The sequence below is a fragment of the Salvelinus namaycush genome, chromosome 3 (assembly GCF_016432855.1).
Source record: "Salvelinus namaycush isolate Seneca chromosome 3, SaNama_1.0, whole genome shotgun sequence".
Lineage (NCBI taxonomy): Eukaryota > Metazoa > Chordata > Actinopteri > Salmoniformes > Salmonidae > Salvelinus > Salvelinus namaycush.
The window spans coordinates 19,013,481-19,022,659 of record NC_052309.1 but is presented as its reverse complement, the minus strand read 5'-3'; the positions used below and the strand labels follow the sequence as shown (position 1 = coordinate 19,022,659).

Here is a 9,179-nt window from a genome sequence, read left to right as displayed (position 1 = left end):
TATTTTGTGTGTTCAGATGCTCTGTGTGGACAAAGTCATGGAACCTTATGACAATCAGATTAAATGAACTACATTTTTCAGAGAGAAAACTTGTAAATCGGTCCAATTCGATCGGAACACAGCAGGAAGGTTAAAGATATCGATAGTTTAACTTTTTCTGGTCTTACCTTTTTCTAAGGAAACTCATCATGGATTTTTACAACCATTTGAAATCATTATTTCATATGATTATTCGTTATTTTATATATCAATGGTGCTTCAGGAAAACGAATATAATTATTTGAAATCTAGCATACATAGATACATCCGTTTATACAATGGAGGTTTTACCTGAGACTAGTGAATACGGATTTGATTTAGTATGATGTTTGTTTGTTTGTTTATACTCTGCTGCTGTTTTTGCAATTCTTTGTGATGTTTTCCAACTTCTTGCGAAGTCTTCTGTAGTTCAATATCGGACCTTATAATAGCAGACTCCGTATAGGCTACCTCTGACTTTGATTGTTTACTATAATATAGCCTAAAGCGTGTGAAGTGTAGACTATCGCTTATTTCATCAACTGTCAGACATAGAAAAATGGGTCTCTAAGCATTTTGAGCCTCAAATCCTCCCCCTTTTTTTACAATCAGTAACGGCAGTGTTGATATAAATACTCAGTGTGTCGCTATACACCAGCCGTGAACAGATATATCTCTCCTCAGCCTCTCCTCCCACAACCGTAATATTCAAAGCAAGAAAACACCCTCTGCGTGACATAATAATTTCGGGGGATAATCTGGTTGTAGGCGCTGCGTCTCGTCTCTTCGTTTAGCCTACTGCTGTACAACCTATATTATTTTATTTAAATATCTTTTCATCAAGACCAACCAGACTATGCAGCATTTCAGTAGGCTTACCTCGAAGATGGGACACAACCTTTTCTCTGACTCAATACTTTGTGTGACTCTCCTTTCTCTGTTAAAACTGAACACGAGCCACGGAGATATGAGCTATTCTATTCCGGAGGAGATGAAACGTGGATCTGTGGTCGGAAATATAGCAAAGGATTTCGGGTTGGATGCTAAGAGGCTGTCGGCGCGTGAGGCTCGTTTAGACATGGATGGCAGCAGAACACGCTACTGTGATATCAATGCTAACTCGGGGGATTTGATTATCGCTGAAACAATAGATAGAGCTGTGCGGTCCAAGGGTTTCGTGTACTTTGAAATACGAGCTCGCACTTGAAAATTCTTTAGAGTTACACCGTATTACTGTTCAAATTCAGAATATAAATGACAATTCACCGGTATTTTCTAGTGACCACATAGAATTAGAAATTAGAGTTAGCGGATAAAGGGCAACGTTTTTTCCTAGATGAAGCCCATGATGAGGACATAGGATTAAACGCAGTTCAAAGACATACGCCCGAGAGGAATGCACATTTTGTTTTGGCTGTTCGTACAAATACAGACGGTGGTAAATATGGCGAGTTGATGTTAGAGAAGGAATTGGATCGAGAACAACAGCAGAAGGTGACGTTGTTACTTACTGCGGTTGATGGTGGAACTCCACAGAGATCTGGAACTGTAGTGATACACGTCACTGTGTTGGATGCAAATTACAATATTCCAGTATTTAGTCAAGACGCCTATAAAGTCAGTCTTCTGGAAAATTCTCCTTTGGGTACCATGGTAGCTACAGTTAGTGCAACGGATACTGACGAGGGACATAATGGGGAAGTGAGCTATGATTACAGTGGTACATCTGATAAAGCAGCGAAGCTGTTTTCTATTCAAAAGGATACTGGAGATATCAGAGTAATTGGACTAATAGATTTAGAATTGGAAACATATTATGAAATGCCTATCCAGGCGAATGATGGATCTAGTTTAGTTTCCATGACAAAAGTAATTGTCGAAATCACAGATATAAATGACAATGCACCTGTGATATTCGTAGAATCTTTGAAAAATTCCATCCCTGAGAACGTGTTACCTGGCACAGAGGTGGCATCATTAATGCTTTACCGACTGAGCTACAGAGGACTCTGCTTTGGGTTTCCCATGATGGAAGAAAGGTAATGTCTACTTTATTTGATACACTAAGGACATGATCTTCATCATGTTTTTGACATTGGGAAATAGACAGATCCACTGCTCCATTCAACAGAATGTTCCTTTCAAACTAAAACCTTTGATTAAAAACTATGACTCTCTGGTAACAACCAGTGAACTAGACCGTGAGATAATATCAGATTATAATTTAACTATCACTGCCACTGACGAGGGGTCTCCACCCTTATCCTCCTCAAAGACTATTCATTTATTTGTGTCAGACGTGAATGACAACCCACCTGTGTTTGAAGAACAATCCTACAGCGCCTATGTGACTGAAAATAACAAGCCTGGCTCCTCTATGTGTTCGGTTACTGCCAAAGACCCAGACTGGAGACAGAACGGTTCAGTGGTCTATTCTCTATTGCCCAGTGAGATCAACAGTGTTTCAGTTTACTCATTTTTATCCATCAACGGAGACACGGGGGTGATCCGTGCTGTGGGAGCATTTGATCATGAGCAGTTTAGGAGCTTCAAAGTCCATGTTATAACAGATGAGAATGATAACTCTCCCCAGATATTATACCCTGCTCCAGCAGGGAACTCCTTGATGACCGAGATGGTCCCCAAAGCTGCTCTGGTGTGTTCCCTGGTTTCCAAGGTGATAGCTGTGGATGCTGACTCTGGACAGAATGCTTGGCTTTCATATCAGATCGTGAAGTTAACTGATCCGGGACTTTTCACTATTGGTCTCCACAGTGGAGAGATCAGGGCACAGTGGGACATTTCTGAATCTGACAGTTTGAAGCAGAACCTTGTTATATCAGTGAATGATAACGGACTGACCTCTCTCTCTTCAACGCGTGATGTATATTTACTCATATTTTAGACAACTTGGCTGATGTTCCAGAACTGAAAGACATGGCTTATGAAGATAGTTCCAAACTAACTTTCTATTTGATAATAGCACTGGTCTCTGTTTCCACCTTTTTCCTGACTTTCATTATTCTCATTCTGGCCGTGAGGTTCTGCCATAGGAGAAAGCCTAGATTGTTGTTTGATGGAGCAGTCGCTGTTCGCAGTGCGTATTTCCCTCCCAACTATGCAGAGGTGGACGGAGCAGGAACACTGCGTAGTAATAATTATGACGCATACCTGACAACGGGCTCACGCACCAGTGACTTTAAATTTGTCAGATCTTACAATGACAGTGCACTGCTGGCTGGTCTTGCACTAAAGAGGAGTCCAGGTGAAGCAATTGACATTGGACCAAAATATTTGACTATGGTAATGAAAAAAGTTATGTCAATGACATGTGTGATACTGGTGTAGATAAAGGGTGGGAGAGAGGAAATGTATTTGTTTGGTCTCCTTCCAGTAGTTTCAACTGTGTGTGATGATCCATACTAGAATTCCTTCATCCAGGACCAAGAGGTGGGATCACAGGTATAACACCATGAGAATTGGGTCAAATAGAACCATGCTCCCAGGTAGAGGTAGACAAGGCTCTTGGCTTGTGGCAGTGGGGAGGATGAGCAGTGAAACACAGCTCAATGATCACTGAAAGTAAAATAAAAATATTGTTGACATTCATGCTCCTTGGCTGTTGCATCCTTTGCCCCATCATTGGACACCTGGGCGACCCTTGGGTCATCCCGTCATTCCATATTACCAGATTTTCACTTTGGCCTCGGGTCAGAAGAGGCTCAAAGCCTTTAGGGTAAAGTTAACTCATTCTGGAGTTGGACACAATTGTCTCACATTTAGATTTTTAAACCGTTGAAGAATGCAAATCAGGAGACATTTTCGTACTTATGCAGCAGTATTTGTTCTGCCATGAAAACATTAGGGACTATGCTATGTCAGAAACGTTATAAAGGAAGCTAAATGCTGAAGACATCTTTAACATCTAAATGTGTTAATGTCTTTTATTTTCAGGAAAATCTTGCTGATGATAGCTGTGCACATTTCTATGGTCTTTAATTAAGTAAACCTGAATTTGTCAACCAAGGGCAGACTTTTCAACTCTGGTCTTGAGCAGAATCACCCAGAGTTTAATATTTCACCCAGAGGTGGAAATGGCAATGTGAAGAGGCTAGCCTGTTTTTTTGGGCTATGTGAAGAGACTAGACTGGTGGCCCTGGCATCGCATCATGATAAAGCTAGTGTAAAGAGGCCAGCCTGTTTTACCTGAGGTCACCCCAGGGTCATACTGTCAGCTTCCAAGTCTCTAATGAAGAACATGTTCCATCCAAGTCTATATGCCAGTCAGAACCAGCCTTCTCTTGCACTCCTCTGTGTAAAGCATACACAGAAAAGTGACACTATGGCTTAAAAGTGGCCCAATGGAGAGAATAAACCAGCTATTTGTATTATTTGTCAGGAACACATACTTTTCTAATGGCTTTTTTTACAGTAGTAATGTGGCTGCTTATAGGGGTCTGAAAGAGATGACCATAGATGTATAACACAATTCTGCTATAGGTCATTCTTCTTGTAAGTGCATGTAAACCTGTATTGTGTTTTTAACACTCTTCTTTCATTTGTTTCTTGTCTTTTTACCCTCTCCCATTGAACCATCATTTGGACATCTGAAGGTAAAAAAAACATATTTTCTTCTTCTTTACTTGTAGACACATATGCAAATTAGGGTCTCCCAATGAAATTGGTGGCTCGTGCAGTTGCCATGTAGGCCTACACAATAGCAGGTCATTGTACAGGCCTAACTGTGTAGCCCTTTTCATGATTACATGTCTATCTGATGTTAAACTCAGTGGTTCCCTCAGTTCCTTCAACATTGGCCATTGACCATCTCAAGCACACTGCTCACACAGTACCACACAAAGCAGTACGAACACAACTTGTCATTAGCAAAGACAATTAGCATTGTTAGCATTGTGCTGCACACCACACAGCAGTCCATCGTATTTCTTACCAGTTACACACAGAACATTGTACTGAAAAGACATCCCAGTAGTGGCCCACAAAGCAAAATCACTCACACACAATTGCCCAGTAACACAAAGTATACTTCACGCTGAACTTCACACAGCTCAGCACTGCAGACACACATACACACATACTGCAGTATGACAACTCTGCTCAGCACTGCCACACAATTCTAAAGTAGTTCAGGAGAATTATTATTTTTGTAGATCCCCAGCCTTCCATCCCTGCTCAAATATATTTCTTATTATTTGAATTATGTGGCATCTGATCTCGTTGATCACCAGAAAATCCACGATGCTTCATGTGTTTAACCCTGACTGCAATGTTTCATAATTCACAGCACCAACCAATATACCCAAGTCTGAAATATCTGACAAGCTGTAATTAATGTTTTATTCGTCAAAGTACATATTTTGTATAAAGATCTGGTAATGCAATTTCAATTGTGATATTGGAAGAGGTGTATGAATGTGGCAGTGATATTCTAGTGCAGAGGACCCTAGACTATCATGCCTGCCAGTGATTGTTAGAGTGTGGTAAAGACAAGCCTTGATGTCTCAAGGATGTGTAAGCCTGCAGCAGGACGTGTGTAGGTTGATTTGGGGAACATGTGGAAGTTGTGCTGTGGATAGACGGCATCATGCTTCACTGCTTTGACACACTGTCTGTCTCATCCTGTGATGACCTCTGACCTCGCTCTGTGGGAGGCCGATTTGCCTCTCAGTTTCACCCCTAGTTACATGGAAATAGAGGGATGCAAAGTTGGCAACTTTGATGAATAAAACATTAACTACAGCTTTTCAGATATTTCAGACTTGGGTATATTGGTGGGGGCTGTGAATTATGAAATGTTGCAGTCAGGGTTAAACACATGAAGCCACATAGATTTGCTGGTGATCAATTGTTTATTATTGGTATATGGTGAAACAGTTATAGCATACACATTTTTAAGTCCTGAAACAGTATTCATGTTTAGTATTGGTCTGAAAGGTCTAATTTTGTTGGTTTCAGGTTGGAGCTGTCGCTCTCCATGGTGCTGAAATATCAAACGTGCTCCAAATTGTTTTTTTTTTTAAAGAAAATGTTATAAAACGTGTTTACTGACAATACACAGTGCAATAATCTTCCATTTGCTGATGTAGGCTTAGTTATGGACTGTGTTATAAAACAGTCTGTCTTTAGTTGGCTGTGTATCATTTCGACATGATGATAGTCTGCGCTCTGGACTCTGAGTGCCGCTGTTGGACAGTAAGAAGAGTTATAAGCTTTAAATTCACAGAACCTCCTGTCTGATGGATTCATATGAGCTGATACAACATTCGGGGGAAGATATCTAGAATCAAACAGGAATGAAAATCAACACGGATAGATTATCAATATAGCTGATTTAGATGGACTAAGAGAGAGTTGTGCATCAAGGCTACTCAATATTTCTGTCCAGAAATTTTTATTTTTGCTGTTTTTTCCGAAATGTTTGAGGGAAAGCAAAATCGAACGCCACAATGGCAAGCACGATTGATTATTGTGTGTGCCCTCTTGTCGCATATGGTTCGATGCCAGGTGCGATATTCGATTCCAGAGGAAATGGTACGAGGGTCTTTGATTGGGGATCTCTCAAAGCATTTGGGACTAGATATCCGAAGACTAAAATCTGGCCGGGCCCGCATTGTTAGTGAGGAAAAGGATTGTGTAGAGCTGAACGCGGACAAAGGGATTCTGATGGTCAAACAGCGCATAGACAGAGAGGAGCTGTGTGGACACGCTTCCCCCTGTAGCTTCAACTTCGAAATGGTTCTAGAAAATCCAATGGAATTATTTAGTATAACTGTGGAAATACTCGATATCAACGATAATTCACCTGCCTTTGCGAATAAGGAAATTACCCTGAATATCAGTGAAGTAGCATCGCCTGGAGCTCAATTTATTTTAGGCAGTGCCGTGGATCCTGATGTAGGTTTAAATGCCCTGCAAAGCTACAGTCTTAAACCTTCGACGCATTTTACTTTAAAAGAACAAACGTTTGCTGATGGTGGTAAATATGTGGAGATGGTTTTGCAAAGTCCTTTAGATAGAGAGAAGGAAGGTGAAATGTTTCTAACATTGACAGCTGCCGACGGAGGAAATCCGCGGAGAACAGGGACTGTGAGCATAAAAGTGAATGTTTTGGATGCCAATGATAATGCTCCGGTTTTTAGTCAAGCCGTATACAAAGCCTCTGTTTTGGAGAATTCCCTTAAAGGGACTTTAGTAGCAACAGTGATTGCGACCGACGCAGATGTGGGCAGTAATGGTCAGTTAGAATATTACATTGACCACCTTACACAACAAAATGCTATGGTGTTCACACTAAATCCAAGCAGTGGAGAAATACGAGTATCAGGTTTAATCGACTATGAGAAAACTAAGCAGTTTCAAATTAATGTAATTGCCAAAGATATAGGTGGTCTCTCAAAATCTTGCAAAGTAGTAATTGAAGTGATAGATGTGAATGACAATCCCCCGTTATAGCATTGACATCTTTTTCCAATACCATCCCCGAGGACTCTCCCCCGGGGACAACTGTCGCCATTGTTAATGTGAAAGACTTGGACTCTGGACAAAATGGTCATGTTAATTGTTCCATCGACCATTCTCTTCCCTTTAAGATACAATCTTCATTAGCGAACTATTACACTTTACTAACAAACAGTGTTTTCGACCGTGAGGTTGTGTCTGAGTATAACGTCACAGTGACAGCGGTGGACAAAGGTCTTCCCTCATTACGTCACAATAAGACCCTTCGCATAAGAATCTCTGATGTGAACGACAATGTGCCAGTGTTCGATAAAAGCAAGTACACAGCTCGGATATTGGAAAACAACTTCCCAGGTGTGTCAATTGGTTTGGTCCAGGCCAAAGATGAAGACTGGGGTCAGAACGCCAGGGTCTCCTATTTCTTGGAGGAATCGCAGGTGGGAGGAAATTCTATTTCATCTTCAATATCGATTAATTCTGAAACAGGAGTGATTTATGCAGTGAGATCCTTTGATTACGAACAAATCAAAGCTTTTGAATTCCACGTTAGAGCGCAAGATGGAGGCTCCCCTCCACTTAACAGTAACGTGACTATAAAGTTAATAATTCAAGATCAGAATGACAACACTCCTCAGGTTCTCTACCCAGTACAGACGAGTAGCTCTCTGGTGGCTGAAATGGTGCCTCGTTCAGCAGATGTGGGCTATCTTGTCACTAAAGTGGTGGCTGTTGATGTGGACTCTGGACAGAATGCCTGGCTCTCATATAAACTGCAGAAAGCGTCAGACACGGCGCTGTTTGAAGTGGGTTTACAGAATGGAGAAATAAGAACCATACGCCAGGTCACTGATAAAGATGCTGTGAAACAAAAACTCACTGTTGTAGTGGAGGATAACGGGCAGCCCTCTCGATCAGCTACTGTCAATGTGAACGTGGCGGTGGCGGACAGCTTCCCTGAAGTGATCTCAGAATTCAGTGACTTTACGCATGACAAAGAATACCACGATCACTTTACATTTTATTTAATTTTGGCCTTGGCTGTCATGTCTTTCCTCTTCATCTCGTGTGTATTAGTTATACTATCAGATAAGATCTACAGGTGGAGACAATCACGTAACTTCCATTCCAATCTTCCAGTGATTCCATATTATCCACCCCGTTTCTCAGACGCCGGGGGGACAGGGACTCTGCAACACGTGTACAACTATGAGGTGTGCATGACGACTGACACAAGGAAGAGTGACTGTAAATTCGCCAGACCTTTTAGTCAGCACGTTTTAATAGTGGACCCGAGCTCTACTATGACCAGAGACAATGCGACCTTGCAACCTTCTCAGAATGAGAAAAGCTTTCTGGATGACCCGGATTCTCCTGAGCAGGTGAGACGCTGACATTTTACAACTTCAAATATAAGTATTTCGACCACAATATTTGAAAATACTCAAATACACAGAACATAAGTATTTAAATAGGCATGAACCCAGGTCGAGTATAGGTTATTTAGGTTATTGAGATCATTTTTTTCATCTTGTTTGCCTGTCTTCGTCCTGAATTAAACCCACGGGGTTTGCTCTCATCCATAAGGTTTGGGCTTTTCGAATCGTGTTGTAGAAAAATGACATGCATGTCAAAGTGTGTGTATTGCAATTCGTATAAAATGTCATATTCAGGCTGTCACAGCA

The 9,179-nt window shown here is 41.2% G+C and overlaps 1 pseudogene; it reads left to right on the top strand.

Annotated features, from left to right (window-relative positions):
* The first annotated feature begins 6,528 nt into the window (after positions 1-6,528).
* Positions 6,529-8,888, top strand: LOC120043304 (annotated as a pseudogene).
* The last annotated feature ends 291 nt before the right edge of the window (positions 8,889-9,179 follow it).